Raw genomic sequence first — 18,904 nt, forward strand, 5'->3', positions numbered from 1 at the left:
GATCTGATCCTTTCTATCGGATATAACGTCATTGTGGACCTTTGAAGATCCTTCATAATGCAATAACTTACATAATCTTCTGATTAATTTGCCTCCATTGCAGCATTCAGTTTACGAAACTGAACCCTTGATTGTGCACGGAGGTTGTCTTTAGGTCTTAAACACGGGAAGCAGGTAAAGAGATTTGGTCTTCGGCATTGTGTAGTGCGGTATAAATGTATCTAATGTGTGTGTGGCGTCGTCCGTTCTGGTAGGATTTCACCCTCTAGGCGGGTGCGTGCTTGTAAATTCATTCCACACTGATGAAGATATAAAGACCTGCAGTGGTCTTGGGTAGCTGACGGTCACGCCTGCCTTCCGTTTATTAGGCCTTGAAATAGCCGTTACTGTAGGTCAAATCTTCCCTGACTAAAGCGGCTTTGGCTTTACTCTCCTCGCCGCGTGACTCGCTGAAGTCAAACACATAACATTTAATTGATTGTTCCTTCAGATTTAATTTCTTCTGACCTCTGCGTTGTTAAATTTTAGGTGTTGTCATCTGCATAGGCGGAGACACCGTCCCCGCTCCTGCCCCCCTCATCCGCCCCTCCGGAATGAGCCTGTTCCTCGCTAATAAGACATGAGATAGTGAGTTTGTATAACGCAGACGGGCTTCCCCTCTGTCATTAAGTCATGTGTTTGGTAAAGTGGAATGGTATATTGCTTGGCATAAAACGTGGCGTGTCGTCATTTGTCAGGCTCGTCGGGCTGCGAGACAAACGATGTTCAGAGTGTATGTCTGAGGGCCCTCTGAGACCACAGCTGAGCGGCTGCTCACTGGTGCGTTTCTCATGCTAATGTCATGGTCTCCCAGTCTATCTGTCACCCCATTACGCTAACATCATTATGCACAGGGGCCTGTCTCTGTCATTGAAGAGAACAGAATCATTCCTGTCTCATTTTGAAGCAAATTGTTTGGGGAACATTTCTGTCTCTCTTCTTCTTCTTTTTTTTCTCCAGCGGTAATGCAGGGCCAATCATTTTGCACGGCTCCAGGTATGCAGATGAATGAATCGCTATTTGAGCTGTTTGGTGAAAGGAGTTTTTGTATTATTCATGAGAGGGATGGTGTGTCTGAAAGAAAGTGTGTGTCTGCGTTTGATAGAGACACATTGGTCCCTTCACACACACACACACACACACTAGCATTGTACACATGCCTACACGCTCCATTTTCCCCACACCCAGACATACCAATGTTAACATATTTCAGACAAAGATGGATGTGAGCTGTGTCATTAGGTAACGGCCGTCATTACATTCGCATTGATGATATGTTGCGTTTTCTTTGTTGGTTTGTTTGCACAATCCCTCAAAAAGTTGTGTTTAAAGTTGGGGGTGCAGCCAAGAGGAGAGTCTGTGCTGGTCTGCATCCAAATCAGCACAGATTCTAAACGTTTCCCAAGGTTTTTGTCCATTTTTCAAGCTAATACACTGATCTGAACAAATAGAATCAAGCATATTTATTCCTTCAACTACGGCTTTTGATGACAAATGAAGCAAAAAGAGTTCAGTCATGCCTTTAGTTGTTCTCATTTATGGCAAACCAGCAGCGATTGGAATTAAATTCTCTTGTTGTTGGCAAACAAACAGTCCTAGTTCCGAGCCGCTGTGCTAGCCACATAGCGACCCGCTAATTGAGAATCTCACCGGTCACCAGGCTAACCGAGGAGACAACGCTGGGCTGCTGTAATCGCCATGGTGACAGTGCTTCAGCAAGGGAAAAAGGGCCTCACTGTGTCATCATTTGCACAACATTATGAATAGGTTAATAAAATAAAATACTTTAATTATAGCTTAGTTGCCGTATTGTTAATGGTGCCATTGTGACTCAATTGAATAATACAGTTTCTGCTATTAATTATCTGAAAGTGAACTTGTTTAAATGATATTTTACAGCCCCTTGATAAAATTACTGCTAGAGGCAAAGTAATGATAGACAGACAAAGGCCATGCACGAATTATCATAAACTATTAGCTTGTTTCCAAAGGGTTTTATGTTAATCTTTTAGCGCTTAAGTACCCTGCAATTAACATATCAGGAGGAGCTGCCTTCCAGCTAGGCTTGCAAATTGAAGTGCTCAGATAAAAAAGCCATTGAGATGAAACCCTGAAAGAGAAGAGGAGCTATCGCGCTGAAGTGTGCTGGAATTCTTACTTATTGCGCGAGCGTGTGAGCGTATCTGTGAGAGGACGGAGGGGACGTCCAGAGCATAGGAGACAAAGGACGAACCAGAGAGAGGGAGCGAGGCGGCAGTGAGAGAGTGTCTGTGATCAAGGATGTATAACAATTATCTCTTCGGGGTGATGACATGCGACGTCTCTCTCAGGCCTCTCCCCCTTTGTCTGATGCAGCCCTGTGAGGGAGGGGAAGGAAGCGGCTCCCATTGGCTGCGGCGGCGGCTGAGGCGGCGGCATCTGATGGAATGTGTTTACATATATCAGGCTAGTGGCTTGATATGTAAATGTGACGTGTTGAAAAGGCTACGGGGAGATATGGTTCATTGTCGGGTCCTCGCAGTCTGTGTTGTCTTTTATGTTAAGCACAATCGTATCCACTGAGCGAGCGTCTTGAAAAACCGCCCGTTTGCCTTTGCTGGGTTACATCCACAAAGAAGACCTGCGCTTTGGAAGAGCTGCATGTTTTATAGGCTAATTGGCAGCTTTGCTTTGGTCTGCAGTCTTTCTTCTCAGCACATCGCAGCAGACCGCTTTTATTTTTGCAACAATTAAATGATAACACACGTACGTACATGTTTTATTGTTTTGTTCTGGCTTACTTACAGTTGAAAATGGCGGAGGTTATCCCCCATGAAAAACTGCGAGAAATTCTTCACGTCAAGTCATGTCAACTTTATTTGCATAGCCCAATATAATATACAATGTCTAACCCAGGGTTTTACAGGCCAACAACATCAGGAAAATTCTCGACTTCGCCCAAAGCACTCTAGGAAGATGAGGAAAAACTCCAGAGAAAACCTTAATGTGTAAGGAAAAAAGAAAGAAACCTCGGGAGAGACAATTCCAAGAGAGATTCCCTCTCCAGGAACGGCTGGATGTACAAAAGGAATTTCCAGTGTTGATCCAGATAATGATATAAGCACATTACAGTGCAGTCCTATTTGTGAGAGTCTCTCCTGGGGCAGCAGTTCAGGCAGGTAGTTAGGGGAACACTCCAGGTATGCAGGTACGCTGATGAGGTTGCGGGGTGGCACGGCTGTGGATTACTTTGATAATTGATTAATGTGCTGTTTATTGTGGTTATTAATTGACTCAATTCAATGTTTCTACATGTGTTTACTCTGAATTTGTGACCTTCAAATTATGTTTCTTACTGTAAGAGAGACAAGGACCAGGAATTAAAATAGCTTATTCATAATATTGTGAAGAGTATACTACCGTTTTTACCTTTAGCAGCATCAGAATGCATCATTTTCTTCTTCTCTTCTCAGTCATTTTGACAGTAATGTTTTGGTTTGTCTCAGTCCTGCTTGCACACTCCTGTCAACATGAGAACATGAGATGTGTTCCATAACTGAGGCTGTGACTCCCCCTGTGGTAAACGCTGATATTTCTGTGCTCAAATGTGTTTTCCATCACTAGGAGGCGCTACTGAGAGAGGACGTTACATAAACTTTATAGTGTATCTGCATTTACACAATAATTAGTTTGTGATTGGGCAGCTTTTCTTTTTCGTACCCATAGTGATGCTGTACATATTAATTCACAGTGTACGTGTGTAGTTGCAATGATAATAGTTGGAGCGTAACACACAGCGTTCTGCATCAGTGCAGTGGAACTACGTTGCTCATAATGTGCTCAGATGTTTTCCTCCATCATGTGAAGATGGATGAGCGTACTGGGGCCTTAATCTCATGTTAAAGATTTGTTGGCCTCTAGAAATCGGGCCTAGCATTGAGATGCCTCTGCTGATTTATATGCACTGGCTTGGAAGAGGAGCCGACTGCACTATCTGCAAAGCAGATGCTGCCTCAGTGCCCTTGTGTTAGGCTTTATATTTCACCTGGAATAAAACCTCTGAACAAGGTCGCGTCCTCGAACCCCCTCGTCTCTCCCTCTTTGTCCATCTTCCTGCCTTTTGTTCTGATTCCACGTCTCTAGTCCTCCGTGTAAATAACCCCCCGTCTATGTTCGGGCTGGAAAAATGGCATCCTGGGAGATTTTAATTTCTTTCATTGCTTAAATATCGCAGCAGAGAAACGAGGGCCAGAATCCTGATGAACGCCGCTTTCAAGACCACATTCTTGTGTGTCAGGCTGTTGTTTATGAGGTGGAGATTACAAAGCTACCGATACCATAAATTAAACTGATGGACAGAATTATGCCCTGTGCTTCCTGCGCTCCCCAATGACGCACACTAACTTAGCACAGCCTGACAATGAGCGTGATTTACCACCCGAGCAGGAGTGGAGAAGAGAAAACATTCTCATGCAGAGACACCCAGGCCTCGCTTTGGCCTGCAGCCTAGTGAATAAAACCCAGATTTAATTCACCCACAAACGTGTCGCCATTAAAAGACTAAGAATAGGGATCGCAGATCATAAATACTCCCTGATTTATTAGGCAACAACAAAGAACATAAGCTCAGCCAAGGAGAGGGACGATTGTTTGACAGAATGTTGTCAAGGAGAGAAAGACGGAGGAAAAACACACTCATCCTCCCTTCTCCCTTCTCTCTCTCTTTCTCTCTCACACTCACACACACAGCCACTCTTAGCTAAATCTGACCAGGGATGTAGCCCAGCCTATCTCCTGCAGCAGCGTAGGAGCAGATGTGTCTGCTCTCTTCTCAACGTGTGACAGACAGAAAAGATAAACACAGGGAAAAGCAGAGACACACAGAGAGAGAAGGAGAGAGAGAGAGTGTATATGTGTGCAAGAGAGAGAGAGAGAGAGGGGAAGGGAGGTAAAGAGAGCGGGAGCTGGCACGGCGCTGGCTAATTTATCTCGCTGAGAGACAGATTAAAGAGAGAGGAGAGTGAAACAAAGTTCCACTGGCTTAATCAGCGGACAGCCTGCTAGCAGAGGACGTGATAAATCAGCGCGGCCTCCGTCCAGCAGAAAGCCTTTAGCTCCGGGAGGCAACGGAGACGTCCTCAGCCAAGCAGCAGTATCTTACACACACCGACCGTTGTGAATAGAAGCCTCGGTGTGTTTACATGCAATCGATAGCGGCTGGTTTTGTCTGCGTGCCGCCGTACGCTCGTCCTCTGGTGTCGCCCTGTTATTTTTAGTGGTGACGCGGCGTAAACAGGACAAAGGGACTCGACGCGTCTTGAGTTTCCCTTTGGTTTGTCTTTCTTTAGCACGCTGGCTGACAGGGGGGGACTAACCTGAGGGCCTAACCCGGGAACAGGAAGAGGGGCTTGGATATCCCCGTGTCATTAGTTCAGTGCGGGGTCACAGCTGGGCCACTCGGAGCATGATTACACCGCCTGATTTATCTGCTTTGGAGCCCAAACACTGATAAATCTCCGAGCTCATCCCTGCTGTGGGATCCGCACCGTCTGATAAACGGCCCAAGCTGAATAAACAACCCCTCCACCCACACACACACACACACACACACACACACACACACACACAACCTCTCTTACATTATGAATAATTCATTCAGATTGCGCGCTGTGTTAAATGTGTATATTTGCTATTTTAAATGGCCGCGGTGCTTCTATGATCTGTTTCCAATCCCGTGCGTTCGTCTTTGATGAAATACTGAAGAGCCAGAGGTTGGCGGACATTTTGTTTGCTAGTTGTAAACTTTATTTCCTCGCCCCTGCCGTCGTCCTCTAGCATTTTCACATAAATATACTTTATGTAAATACGTGGCGGGGCTCCTGTGTAGACATTGGCCTGTCTGGGAGTTTATGGCAAAGTTTAGAATCATTCATTACGGTGACCCCTGCGGTAAATTCACTTAGCGGGAAAATTGCCCCTGCTCTCCTGTTTGGCGTGTAGATGCCATCACGAGTGCATTTTTAACTTAATTAATTGGCCGTTTCTGTTGACAAGAAATTTATGCAGTAATAATTTGCTCGAAATAGATGCAGAGCGCAGGAAATGAGATATCCATCAGGGCGCTGTGTTCCGCCAGCTGCACCGCGGCTAATATGAAAGTATTTCAGGCTGCTCAGACCCTGCTGTTTGCGCAGTCAAGATTATATATACCCACGATCCATTGCCTGCCTCAGAGGCGCTCATGGAGGTCTATGATAACAAAGACTATGTGATTTATGGCCTGCTGTGAAAGCAGAACTTGATGAGATTAAACAATTTCATAGCACAAGTGTTTCTCAGAGGGCCCTCTGATTTGTGGCAGCAACGCCGACAGTAAATCAGGTTTATATATCTGAAAGCATGCTCAGCAAAGGAGTGCAATTACTGTTTAAGACAGCTACTTTTTATTTAATTTTTATCCCTGGTTTGTCTCTTTTATTCTCGGCCTGTCACACAGCCGCTCACCTTCATAAGTCCTTCCGAGGGGAAGGGATGAAGAGGGGAGGCGGAGGAGAGAAGAGGAGGCGAGGGCACAGTGGCGTGGGCCCTCTGCTATCTCTCCTCGGCAGCTTTTAGAAAAACAACAACGACAACCGCCACCAGGTGACAACAACGGCCACCGGCAGAACAACACGGGCCTCCACAGAGCGGGAGGGTGCGCTCCATTTTTTAATGCTTTGTTTGCCTGCTGCTCCGTCCCTGTCTGGGTAAATGGAGTAGGCAGAGTGTAATTAGAGAGCCGGGCTTTGCTCCGTGCCATAAAGATGACACGGTGTAATGATACAGCTTACAGGCCCGCAGAGGGTTCTGTCTCGCGGCGGAGGATGTGGGTCGTTTGCCCGTGACTTATGATAGGTGTGGAAGATGACAGTGTTATCATCGCGGCGTGGAACTCGCAAGACGTGAAGAGGAGCAATTTCTTAGGAGAGGTTGTCAGGGACGGAGGCGAGGGGAGATGGAGAGGAAGAATATTCATCATGGCTGTTTACGCCGTGTCATGAGGACGTTTCTAATGAAAATAAAGAGGAACACAGATTTATATTTAGATGTAATTGTCGCGATTATGAATATTTTTACAGCTTGTTTTGTTATTTATATGCTAAGAATGTTAATTTCCAGGTTCAAAACTATGAAAGATGCATAAGAATGCACTCCAAAATAGAATAACAATAAAAATAATAATAATAACAATAATTCCCACATAACTGACAATTTGTCTGAGTCAAATTTAGATTTCTAAATTAAAATAAGATATTAAGATGGTGCTCTGTCTCTGTGTGTGCGTGTGTGTGTGTCCCAGTGTGTGTTTAAGTGAGCATGTAAGAACATGTGCACCAGTGTTTTCTGCATTCCAGTAATGTGTGTGCTTATTAGAGTGAGGACGTGCACACATGCAGATTTGTGTGTTTTGAAGTTGCAGTGGTTCAGTGTTCCGTTCCTGTGTGTGTTCGTGTGTGTGTGTGTGTGTGTGTGTGTGTGTGTGTGTTGGGGCGAACATGCGAGTCGTGCATCTGTCTGCACATTCCCGGAAAAACATCAAGAGATCTCATTATTTCAACACATCTCACTTTTTTCTTCTTCTTCTTCTTCCTCTTCTTCTTCTTCTCCTTCTTTCCGTGTGCCTTGAGTCAAAATTAGTTCTCATTCCCTCTGTGATCTCGCTGACTGAAGCCGGCTCAAAGTAAAGAGGAATCTCAGTCTCGGTTCGCGGCGGGGCTGAGTCAAACACACACTTCACACAGCTGCGGCTGAGTTAAGCATTGCTAAGTAACCTTCACATTTCACTCGTGTGAAGAGCTAATTTCCTTTAAGTTCACATGTCACTTTTTTGTGCCTCTCTCTTTTTTCGCGGGCTTCCTCTTCAAAATGTCTCCGGGCGTCTAATTGCATAGGAAACATTGGAGACAAGCCGGTGTGACAGGCCGCTCCGAGACTCTTCAATTATTAAACATCCTACACTCCAGAAAACAGCCCTGACGTTAGCTTCAGCCCCTAATCGGAACAGAAAGCCTCATGATATGTCACACTCCTGAGTTGTTGTGGCTTCTCGTGTGTGTGTGTGTGTGTGTGTCCGTGTCTGTGTGTGTGTGAAGCTTCAGTTAAACAACGAAAGATGAAAATATTCCCTCTCACGCTGGTTCAATGAGGTGGATTCCAAACAAAAATGAGTTTTCCCGCAACCCTTCACATCTCCTCGCTGTTTTGGACGTCAAAGAAGAACAATTAGCGACTCAGTCAGTGATATTTTACTGTTAAAGTTTGAATGAAACTTGAAATCATTTTGAGCGACTTAAGCTTTTACCGTTTTGGAAACTTTTGATGTGGCGGCGAGGTGAAGGTCACACTGTACCAAACATCAAGCACTTACGCCGATTCTACAATCCTGAAACGCTTCTTGAACTTTAACAACCCGAGGCTCATATCTGTGGATGATTTACATCCTCCACTTTCACTCTGTCTGATGCTTCAGCCGCCACCGACGCTGCGACCGCTCTGCCCCCTCCTGAGCGATAAACATCAGAACGGTCGCTCTTGTGATCGGCGATCCCACAATAGATTTCATCGGCCCTACAAGTTCATCGGAGTAGAACAGGTGAATCATTAAACGCTGAGCTTGGCGTGACAGCGAACGCCCCCCCCTCCCTGCAGCTCCCTAAGAAAACAGAATGAATATGTTTGGTGAACACAACAGCAATTTCCAAGGCGTTATGATCGTCCTTCTTCTCCTCCAGGCCCCAATTATTAAGGTTGGAAATACGTTAAACCAAACACAACGAAAAATGAGTCGCTACCCTCGTTTTTGTGCCTTTAACTGCCAGCTTACAATGTTTTAGATTTTTAAACAGCTTTTTCTCGTTACATAAAACATCCACGATGTCACACAGAATTCCATCATCGCTCCGTTGTGAAAAAAGTCCTGCATGATTACAACATTTAGCAGAAAACGCTGCAGGCTGCTGCTTCTTCTTCTATTATTTCTCGCTGTTCCATCTCTGAACGTGTGTTTATTGTTTGTAACCCTGAACTTCAGAGGAGCGAGACGCCGATGAATGAGGAACAAAGAAAACAGAAATCTACCTACTGAAGAGATAAACATGTCGCGGCAGCATTAAATGTTGACTCAGATGAGTTCACCAGTCGCGTATCCTCTGATCTCCAACATGATCAGAAAGAGGCGCCGCTTTACCGAAGACGAGACACGGGGAGAGAAAGAGAAGTTCAGTGCACAAAAGAAATATTTTGATACAGACCCAAAGAGAAAACATATCAAAAGACATTTTTATACACGTCTTTTGCAAAGCACCAAAAGCCGAAATGGTGTCAAGAGAAAACAAAACAGAAGGCTTGTTTCTTCCAACAATTGCTTTAAGCTACAAAAATCTCCTCCAGTCCCCAGCCGCCCTTCAATGTCAGCCCCCCCTCCCTCTCTCTCTCTCTCTCTCTCTTTCTCTCTCTCTCTCTCTCTCCCTCTCCCTCTGCCTCTCTCTCTCTCTCCCCGTCTCTCTCCCTCTGCCTCTCCCTCTCTCCCTTTGCCTCTCTCTCTCTGTCTCTCTCCCTCTGTCTCTGTCTCTCTGTCTGTCTCTCTTCCCCTCTGTCTCCCTCTCCCCCTGTCGCTCTCTACCTCTATCTGTCTCTCTATCTGTCTCTCTCTTTCTCTCTCTCTGTCTCTCTCTCCCTGTCTCTCTCTGTCTCTCTCTCTCTCCCTCCGAGCCCGGACAGGGCCCTCTTTGCACCCTGATAGGTTGCGGGCTGATGCTTAGCAACAACATTCCTGTGCCCTAAGTAGCAGTAAGCCTCTGGCTGAACTCTTTGATGTGGCTGTCAGGCCACATTTATTTCCTTTTAGCACTTTGTCTACTTGTCCAGATGTATAAGGAGATAAAAAGGGCCGGTGTTTACACTGGTCTCTCTCTGTAGCGCGGCTGTAATTAGATTGTATTGCCGGTCAGTCTGGAGGAGGGCAGTGAGGTGAGGCGAGGCAGGAACCAGCTGTGTTGGGATGAGATACCCTGAGGAGGGCCACAAAAGAGGGCCAAGCCATCCCAAACCGTCCAGTTGTGTACCTTTTAACGTCATAATCCTGTTCTAATGAGATCATTTCCAGTGTAACGTCACGTCACCCAACACCCGTCAAGATTTGATTTGTGACAGCTCCGGCTCGCAAAACTTGGGGAAACTTTATTGCGGTGATATTTGACAAACACGCAGAGACGCGTCAGGCTTCTCTGACTCACTTTTCTTTTTCTCTTGCCATCTTATATTTCCAGGATTCCCGCTGTGGAGGTGGTTTTGTGCTCGGCGTGGCTCTCTTTTGTCTTTTGCTTCTCTTGCCGTGTTCTCTTTCCGTCCCTCGCCTCGTCTCCGTCTCCCTCGCTCTCCTTCTCTGGTGATGATGTGTTGGAAAGCAATAATCACTATTGCCTCTGGGTTTATCAGCATTTATTCACATAACAACGCAGAAACAGAGAAGACAGACAGCCCTGGTGTGATGTATTATCCAGTATGGGAATCATCTTTCATAATGACATCCAACAGAGCTTCCCCTCTCTCTCTGCCACCAACCATTTCTCTCTCTCTCCCCCCCTCTCTTTCCTCTCTTTCCCTCACATGCACACACACTCTTTCTTCATCCCGCTCCCCTCCGTCCACCCTTTATTATCGGAGAATCCACGGAGCTCCCCAGCCTGTAAATTTGCGCCACATTATCATACATTGCGGCGATAACTCACATTGCGCGGAGACAATAATGATGTGAACACTCAGCATATGCCCCGGGCCCAGCAAATTAAAACAATGCTCAGCTTGATGAGCAGACTAATCTGGACAGCAGAGAGAGAGAGAGAGAGAGAGAGCGCGACAGAGAGGAGAAAGAGGGGGGGTCAAGGAGGTTCTTAAATAGACGACACTGCAGCACCTCCCTCTGTTCACTGTAGGTACGGCTACAGATCAACAAGGCAGAGAAAGAGAGGAAATAAGGAGAAGAAAGGGAACGAGGAGTGTGGGAGCATCTGGACAAAGAGCTTGTTGAGGTTGTGAAGGCGGCGTGATGCGTGCGAACGTGGAGAACTCAGTCAGCATCAGTGGCTTTGACTGCGTTTTGGTGTTATTTTGTCGAATCCTCCGTGTGTTGCGGACACACACAGCTTTCATATTCAGCAGTCAAAGGAGGAAATGTTGTCCTGTGAATATTCCATACATGTGTTTCTGTTCAACGTCCCGAGCTGAATGTCAAATAATCACTCATCTGTCTTTGATTTTTATTTTTTTCCCCTTTGCACAGCGACTCGTCTTTATCTGCGAGTCGTCTGTGTGGACCGTACACGTCCGCGAGTATAAGTCTCAAAGCTGGACGAGCAAAGCCAGGCCCCCCGCTCTGTCGGCTCTCCCAGTGTTATTAATGTTACTCAGATTAAATTCTGCTTAATTTATTCCGTGGGCTTTTCCCGTCTCCCATCCACCGACACACTGCTGCTCATTCATCCTCTGGAGAGATCGCAGAGGGAAGTGAAAGAGTGCAGAAGAAGGGAGGGCGAGGACGCGGAAAAGCTGACGATCTGTGTTAAATAATCGCGCTGAGGAGTACAACTGCAAGTGACGTCGGTAGATGTTTGCTGCTTTCTGACACGTAGGCACGGCTGAAGTCTCCCCAATAACCCCGGCAGGCCTCCATCTTCCTCCTCTCCTCCCTCCCCCACTGCACTCTGTCTGTGGGTGGTGGTGGTTAATAACGTGGCAACTAGGAAGATTAATTGTGGGCAAGCGGCAGGATTAGGAGGGGCTCTGCGGGGCCAGGAGAGGCCAAAGGAGGCCCAGGCTTCTTGATCTTTCAAGCAAGTCTAGGGAATAGGAGAAACAGGGACGCAACTCTGCAGTGGCTCCATGGGGGTGTCGGTGAAAGTCAAACAGATGAGACTCACAACTCCACACCCAATGAAGTTTAAAGAAGTAAGGGGGTTATTCAGAAAATGCATGGCAAGATTCCAAATGGAAAATATCGCCGAGCAACCGTATTCCCTCAGTATGATGGTAAATTTCACCTGTTGGAAATCTGTTTGATGTTTGTTACTGCATTCAAATATCAGTAAATTTGATGTATAAGTTAGAAGTTTATTAGGTTTATTTAAATGGGTCTATAGTTGCATAAGTTCTTGAGCCTCTTCCTCAAGTGAAAACGTCTGTGCTCTGCATGTTATGATACTTGTGTCTGGATCGTACCTCCTCTCTTCAGACGCTGAGCTCCGACTGTAACTTTATCAAAAAGTTGCGAGGGTTGTGAGTGGTTTTTACTTTCAACATTCTTGTTTTACTTCTTGTATTACACAATCCATAGTGCAGCACACAACAAGGGATTGATTTGTAATGTTCCCTAACAGGTCTGAGCCGCTCCAGAGGCTGAGAGCAGCAGGTCTGCTGTCAAAATAACAATTCTGTTCCAAGCTATTTTTTTTCCCAAAAGGTCCACCAGCATTTACGTGTATAAAATGGGCTTATTTAGTCATTTTTCTCTTTGGTGTAATATGAGACACATGCTGGCCAGACCCTAATGCCTTTCAGAGATGCTATCTGAAAGCACATTATGTGATCGCTTCCAATTCACAGTGCTCTCTTTGCCCATGAAGAATATGGTTCCATTTAACTGCGTGGACTGTTCCATTTCTCAAGGTTATGCATGGGCATGTAGAGGAACAACAATAAAAGTGGGAAAAATGCAGCTCCAAACCATCTCTAATATGTATTTGTCAGTTGAGTCTCATGCGATGATTAAAGGCCCAGTGAATTCCTTCCTGCAGGAAAGGAAAGTATTTCTGCAAAGGCATCAGATATCGCTGTGTCATGATAAACTGCCTGCTTCTTCAGCTAAAAGGCAAAGGGAAGGAAGAGGATGTTTTGGACCTTGAAAGTGTACAAAAAGAACAACAACATAAGAAACTCTTGACCTGCTTGAGAACACTGGGCTGGGATTCGGGGTTTGGTGTCTTTGTGTCGAAACTGCATTTGTCACACTCGTCTAAAGTGAATCTCTGCTCTTTCCTATCCTCAAAAACACATTTGGGGAACCTGTGCAAATATAAATTTGTGTTTCTGCTCCAAAAGACGGTGTAGAAAGGCTATTTTATACCATGTAATAGTACTGTGAGCCAGTGGCGTCACCCCTTTGGTTGGCCACTCCATCAGGTCATGGCTGAGGGAAGGTGAGGCCGTCCGTGACCTTTTCCTTCCTACTCAGGTAGTAGATCCGATCATCAAAGCTCCTTACATGAGGGGAAATGTAACCCGACCTACCACGCTATGTCGTTTCCAACCTAACAAACTCCCATATTTCCTGATATTTATTCTGCTTTTGTATGTGTCTCCTTTCTCACAGCCTTCCTTTGAGCCCAGATGTGAGCAAGATCTTTCCTACACTCCTCTACCCCGAGGATCCAGAGATGGCAGAAACCACAAAGGTGAGGATAACAGAGAGACCTTGTGGACCTCACAGCCTCTCCGGTCTGTTTGTACAGATATTCCATGAAAAACACACAAGATGAAACTTATTATAGTGCCATGTGTTCAATAAGAGCAAAGCCCATGGATTATGTCAACACTGCACAGGCGTAACCCTAACAGCTGCATGAGTGGGAATTTATTGAACTTGAACCTGGGCTGAAGTTATGTTGTCTCTTCTTATTGATCTTATCTGGCCGGCGTGATGCGCTGATATTGGGAATAAATCTGAGTGATCAAGGTTAACTCTGATCTAAATGCATGCGTGGGAGCAACACACATGTAATATGAGACATCCTTGATCTGTTGGTAGCAGACGTCAATCAGGCCCCGCGTCGACCTTGTATTGTCGGTGGAAGTAATTGTGTAACAAATACTTCGGCTGATACTACTACAGTGTTTCATGCGCAGGATCTGATAAATAGATCCTGGATTTTCAGGTTCAATAAACAAGGCTCACAAGAAAATCTCCATTCCAAAAACTTAAGATGAAGTTTATCTACTATATGCCGGCTTACCCTGTTAATAACCCCTGTATCCAACCCCCTTTATCACGGTATGTCATCGTCTGACATTAAAACAAGGCTATAACAGGGCTGAAATCCCTAATAGCTAACATATCTATGGTAAGCTAGCTAGTTAACTTAATTTTCATTCATTTTTCACATGATAACATTGCGAAGTAGACCTGTATAGAGATCTGTATACTATGTCTCCTTGCAGTTGTTTAAATAGCATCAACAGGCTTCACTTAGCTTTGCTGTGTTCCCTCTGAGTTTGAACCTGAATCATATATGTAGGTCACCGTGTGCAGGATCTTCTCTGAAATCCCCCTTAGCTCCTCCGCCTGCAACATTCATCTCTGCCTTTCGTACGCACAATGCAAAAACGCTTCTGATAGGCTGACCGCCACCACGGTAGCACGAGAGGTCAACGACGAGCGTCTCTCCCCCGCGCAGATTAGACCCCCCCCGCCCGCCTGCCGCACCCTTTAACGGTGCCAAGGACAGATCTATGTCACCAAAGCCCGACCAGTGGCAGCTCCCGCCGGATGTAAGGACAGGAAGAGCCCTGTGCTTTGTCAAAATCAGACCCGGCTAAGAACAGTCCATTTAAAGGTGAGAGGATCTGACACATGAAATATTTTCCCCTCCGTCTGAGATCTGAGCCGCGGTGACAGACTCCATTTGTTATTTTTATGATGCAGCGCTGCAGTCTTAGATAACACAGCCCTCATCTTCGCCCTTCACCTCCTCTTTATGTCCCTGCCTCCAGCCGCTACCTTGGCTCTCTGTTATTTTATTTTATTTTTTTGTAATCCACACCTCTCAAACGTACCAGATTTGCTCTGCGTGTGGGCGGCGGTCACGCTAACGCTAACTCCACGTCACTGTGAGAACAAAGCTGCGACGGTGCCACCAAAATTTTTCAGGCACCGATTGCCTGCGACGCTCTCAATTCGCGGTGATTTAAACAATTTGCCTCATAAATTGTTTGAAATCTGTTGAGCAGCGCAGTGCCGTGGTTGGGATTCATCACCTCTGGCTGTTTTTGCAAGAAACCACAGGAAACAGGCCGGGGAAATGAGACTTAACCTATCAGTCTATCTTTCTCCAGGCTCATATTATACAGGATTCCTGCAGTTGTTTTTAGTGGCGGGTTAATGAAATGGCCTTTTTTTTGTTGGGGGCTTCTGCCAGCAGCGGTTTCGACATCAGCCCTGTCGCTTGCGCAGAACGAACCCCCTCCCCCCTTTTCTCCTTTCAAGCCTTGGCACCCACCCCACCCCCTGTGTCACCTGTGTGGAAGCCGCAGAGCGCCTGGGTGCCAGAGGTAATTACAGCGGCTCGGTGAGCCCGGATGAAGGTCCCAGCGCGGGCGAGTCACTGCCCAGAGTAGAGAGGAGGGTGGACACCTCGGAGAGAACGACAAGATTGGCCGCCTGCGCCTCTGTCAGGGGATCGGTGGACCGGGAAGAGAGAAGAGAAAGAGATAATGTCTGATAGAGGGAGAAATCTAAAGGAAGTGTCGTGGATTAGCAAGCAGGCAATAGAGGATGAGAGCGAGCAAGAAGAAAGACAAAATAAAGGAGGGAGGTAGGGGCTTCGACGCAGAGTGCAGCGTATATTGTGGCAGAGCGGCCCGAGGAACCTCCACTACTGTCGCCTCAGCTCTAACTGGACTCCCAGCCTAAAGTAGTGTGTGTTTGAGTGTGTGCGCACTCGTGTGTGTCTGTGCGAAGACGCCGACATTACGCCACATGACGCGTCGAGCTCTTCCGCCTTGCCATAAGGAATTATGATTTCAGTATGTTCCATGCAAAACAATCTGCCGGGTTATTTATTACGCGGCTGTCGTTTTCCTGGGATGTCATATTCTGAACTGTGATTCACAAGTTTATAGATCTAATTATAACCAGAAGCCTGTAAAAAAAAAAAAAAGGGACGGTTCAGACTTGATTGATACGTCCATGTGCACGGCGGAGATTTTAATGAAATACCTTTCATTTTCTTCTATATCTTTCAATAAATATGCCAAGCACTTGTAACTGCTTTTTACAGGTATCAGATTAAATTTGAGTAGGCCATCGCTCAGCGGTGACAGCAGCAAATGAAAGGGGTATCTTTGTGTTACCAGAGTAAAGAAAAAAAACAAACAAAAGCGTCTGCTTTACAGTTTGAGCCATGGGCCCCTTTAATCTTGTTGTTCTGGGCCTGCTTCCAGCTACTTTGTATGTATGTATCTTAAATGGTGCACAATTGTTATGAAAGTCCCCAGCGGAAAGCAGCCTTCAAAGCGACTCCTTCCTGACGACACCCGTGGGGCGCCTCACATTTGCTTGGCGGCTCGCCTTCATTACACGTCGGGGTGATCTGCGCCGCAACTCCCGCTCCATCACTTCCCCCCCACCCCCCAAAAAATAGAGCAACGGGAACTGATCCAAACTAAGAGTAAACTGTTTTACAGTTGCTGCACAACAAATAAACAAACATCTGGAAGCATTCAGAGCGGCCCATTAGAAGGGCTCTGGGCGTTGCCAAAAAGGGGTAAATGATGAGGAATGGGCTGTCGAGAGGCTGGTGGAGACAGGGGAGAGGCCAGATGACGGAGCTGTGGGTGCTAAGCACTGCCTTTTAGAGCTCAGCTGGGCTCAGAGAGATCTACACCTGCTGCTATCTGCTCCTCCCCTCCTCCCCTGCACCAGACATCTGGATGGGATATATGACTAATGGATGAGCAAACTAGCCAGTGTTGAAACTTAGCTGTTGTCATTACAGAGGGGAAGGTTGTTGGTTTGACTGATGACTTAATATTCTTTGCAAGTGCGCGCTCCGTAAAAAGTAAAAGTGAGTTTGACGGCGTTAAAATGACACCGTGTGAGAAAGCGGATATACGCTTCCCATAAGTCTGTTTATTGTTGCTTATATCCTGTTATAGCCGTAGCTCAGCGCTGGAGTATCACCGCCTCGGCAGCCAGACAAGCACCAATGTTTCTCAAGCTCTTTAACACAAACACAAATGCTGTAAGTCCTCCATTTCTTTTGGCTAAATTAATAGAAACATGACATCAGACATCTGTTTCTACGCTCACAGATTGTTTTCCGTGCTTATCACCAGCAAAACCTCAGATCTGTCTGATGTCACTCTGCAGTCTGTCATCGCTCCCCTAATAACGTTTCCGTCCATTCTCGGTACGTTCCCCGAGTATGGAAATGTCCTCAGTGAGAAAAGACAGAGCACCTTTGACGTATCCCATCCGACACATGGACGTGCTCTGCGAGACATTTGGCTCAGACTCGTAATGATTAAACCAGCGGGATCTGTCCCCTGATAAACATCACTCTCTCACACAAAGACCTAAACCAGGCTTGTACGGAAAGAGCGAGCTTTGAGCACATCACCGTGTCCTTTCCAAACACATGCACAGACAACGTGTTCCTTCAACATCACCCACATGAAGCAACATTCATGTAAACATTCTCATTTCCAGCTACGCACCAGATTTCGGGGTGTTGAATGAGCCTGAGCACACCGATCCTGTGACGCCAACTGACAAAGTAAAGACGCGCACGTAACCTCGGGATCCGATTTCATACAGATATTACTCACACACACATTGCTTTGGTGTGTTTACCATTTCTGTGAGTTTATGAGGTGTTTGGGATTAGCGTCTAGTGAACTCGTATTTAGTTGTTATCGTGGATAAAATCGGGTAAATCGGAATACATCAATAAAATTGAAAGCCGAGGAAAAACGATCTCTGTGTGTGTGTGTGTGTGTGTGTGTGTGTGTGTGTGTGTGTGTGTGTGTGTGTGTGTGTGACGTGCACACTTCCCCCCCACTACTTTAGATATTTTGCCAAGAAGTATAATGTAGGATGTCTGGATATTTTCCTACACTCAATATAAGCATTGTTCAGTGAGCTCTGACACATACACACACACACACACACACACACATACACACACGTTTTGACTGTTGGAAGGAAAAGTGATTGATAAGTAATCTCCTGAATCTCCTTAGATCAGCGGTTCTCAGGCTTTTTGACTTAAGTACCTAAGACTATTATTGATGAAGGGCCCCTCCTTGACTTTAATGTTGTGCTGCAGCTGCGATGTAAAGTTAAACTAAAGGGTTCCGTCATCTCCAGTCATTCTTGTCATTAAATGCCTGTATTCGGTATGAAGTTATGACACCAATCTCTTTTGCCTAATCGGATTTATCAGGTATTCTCAACTTTTCGTATAGTTTACATTCCTATACATTTATTATGTACAGTACACTGTTTAGTTTGATTGTGTGTGCGTGTGTGTGATCGACTCAACCAGGCAGAGGCTAATTGCTAAAAATGGTACCATAAAGCCTTTTCTGTGGCCGGGCCTCTTTGTATTGAGTGAATAAGCATTCACAGTGGCATCAATCCAGCATGTGGCAGTGCAGCTCCTGCAGCACATCACGCTGCTCTCAGCGAGGACAGGCTCTATTTCCTTTATCGGAGTCAGATGATGCGATATTATTCCTCCCAGGAGTGGATTGGCTCGGCAACATGAATATCCATTAGAGGCGGCCTATGGAGATGGATGAGGGGAGAGGGGACGAGGCGAACCAAGCCTGTAATCCTTCACCGCGCTCGCCGCATTACGCCGCACTGTCCGCAAACCGAAAATGATGAGAGCTCGTTTTGGGAGTCTGGCCTTGTCCTTGTTATTACGAGGCCTGGAAATCACCTCTGCGCTCTTTCCCTCTGGAGCTGAGCCTGATTAAAATGCCAGAATATAACCCCCCACCCCACCCTACCCTGTCTCTCCTTCCCCAACTTCTGTGACAGTCTTAACTGCCGAACTCTTGACGTGTCAGT

At 46.1% G+C, this 18,904-nt stretch overlaps 1 long non-coding RNA gene across 1 annotated transcript in view; it reads left to right on the forward strand.

Moving 5' to 3' along the window:
• LOC143008636 (uncharacterized) overlaps positions 1-18,904 on the forward strand; it is a 65,653-nt gene that overhangs the window by 28,525 nt on the left and 18,224 nt on the right. The window contains exon 3 of the long non-coding RNA XR_012964618.1: positions 13,424-13,505. This is a non-coding gene — a long non-coding RNA (uncharacterized LOC143008636). The remainder of the gene's footprint in view (positions 1-13,423; positions 13,506-18,904) is intronic.

Source organism: Genypterus blacodes, unplaced genomic scaffold (genome assembly GCF_046128005.1).
Source record: "Genypterus blacodes isolate CSIRO-AG114 ecotype Tasmania unplaced genomic scaffold, CSIRO-AGI_Gbla_v1 ptg000105l_1, whole genome shotgun sequence".
Classification (NCBI taxonomy): domain Eukaryota; kingdom Metazoa; phylum Chordata; class Actinopteri; order Ophidiiformes; family Ophidiidae; genus Genypterus; species Genypterus blacodes.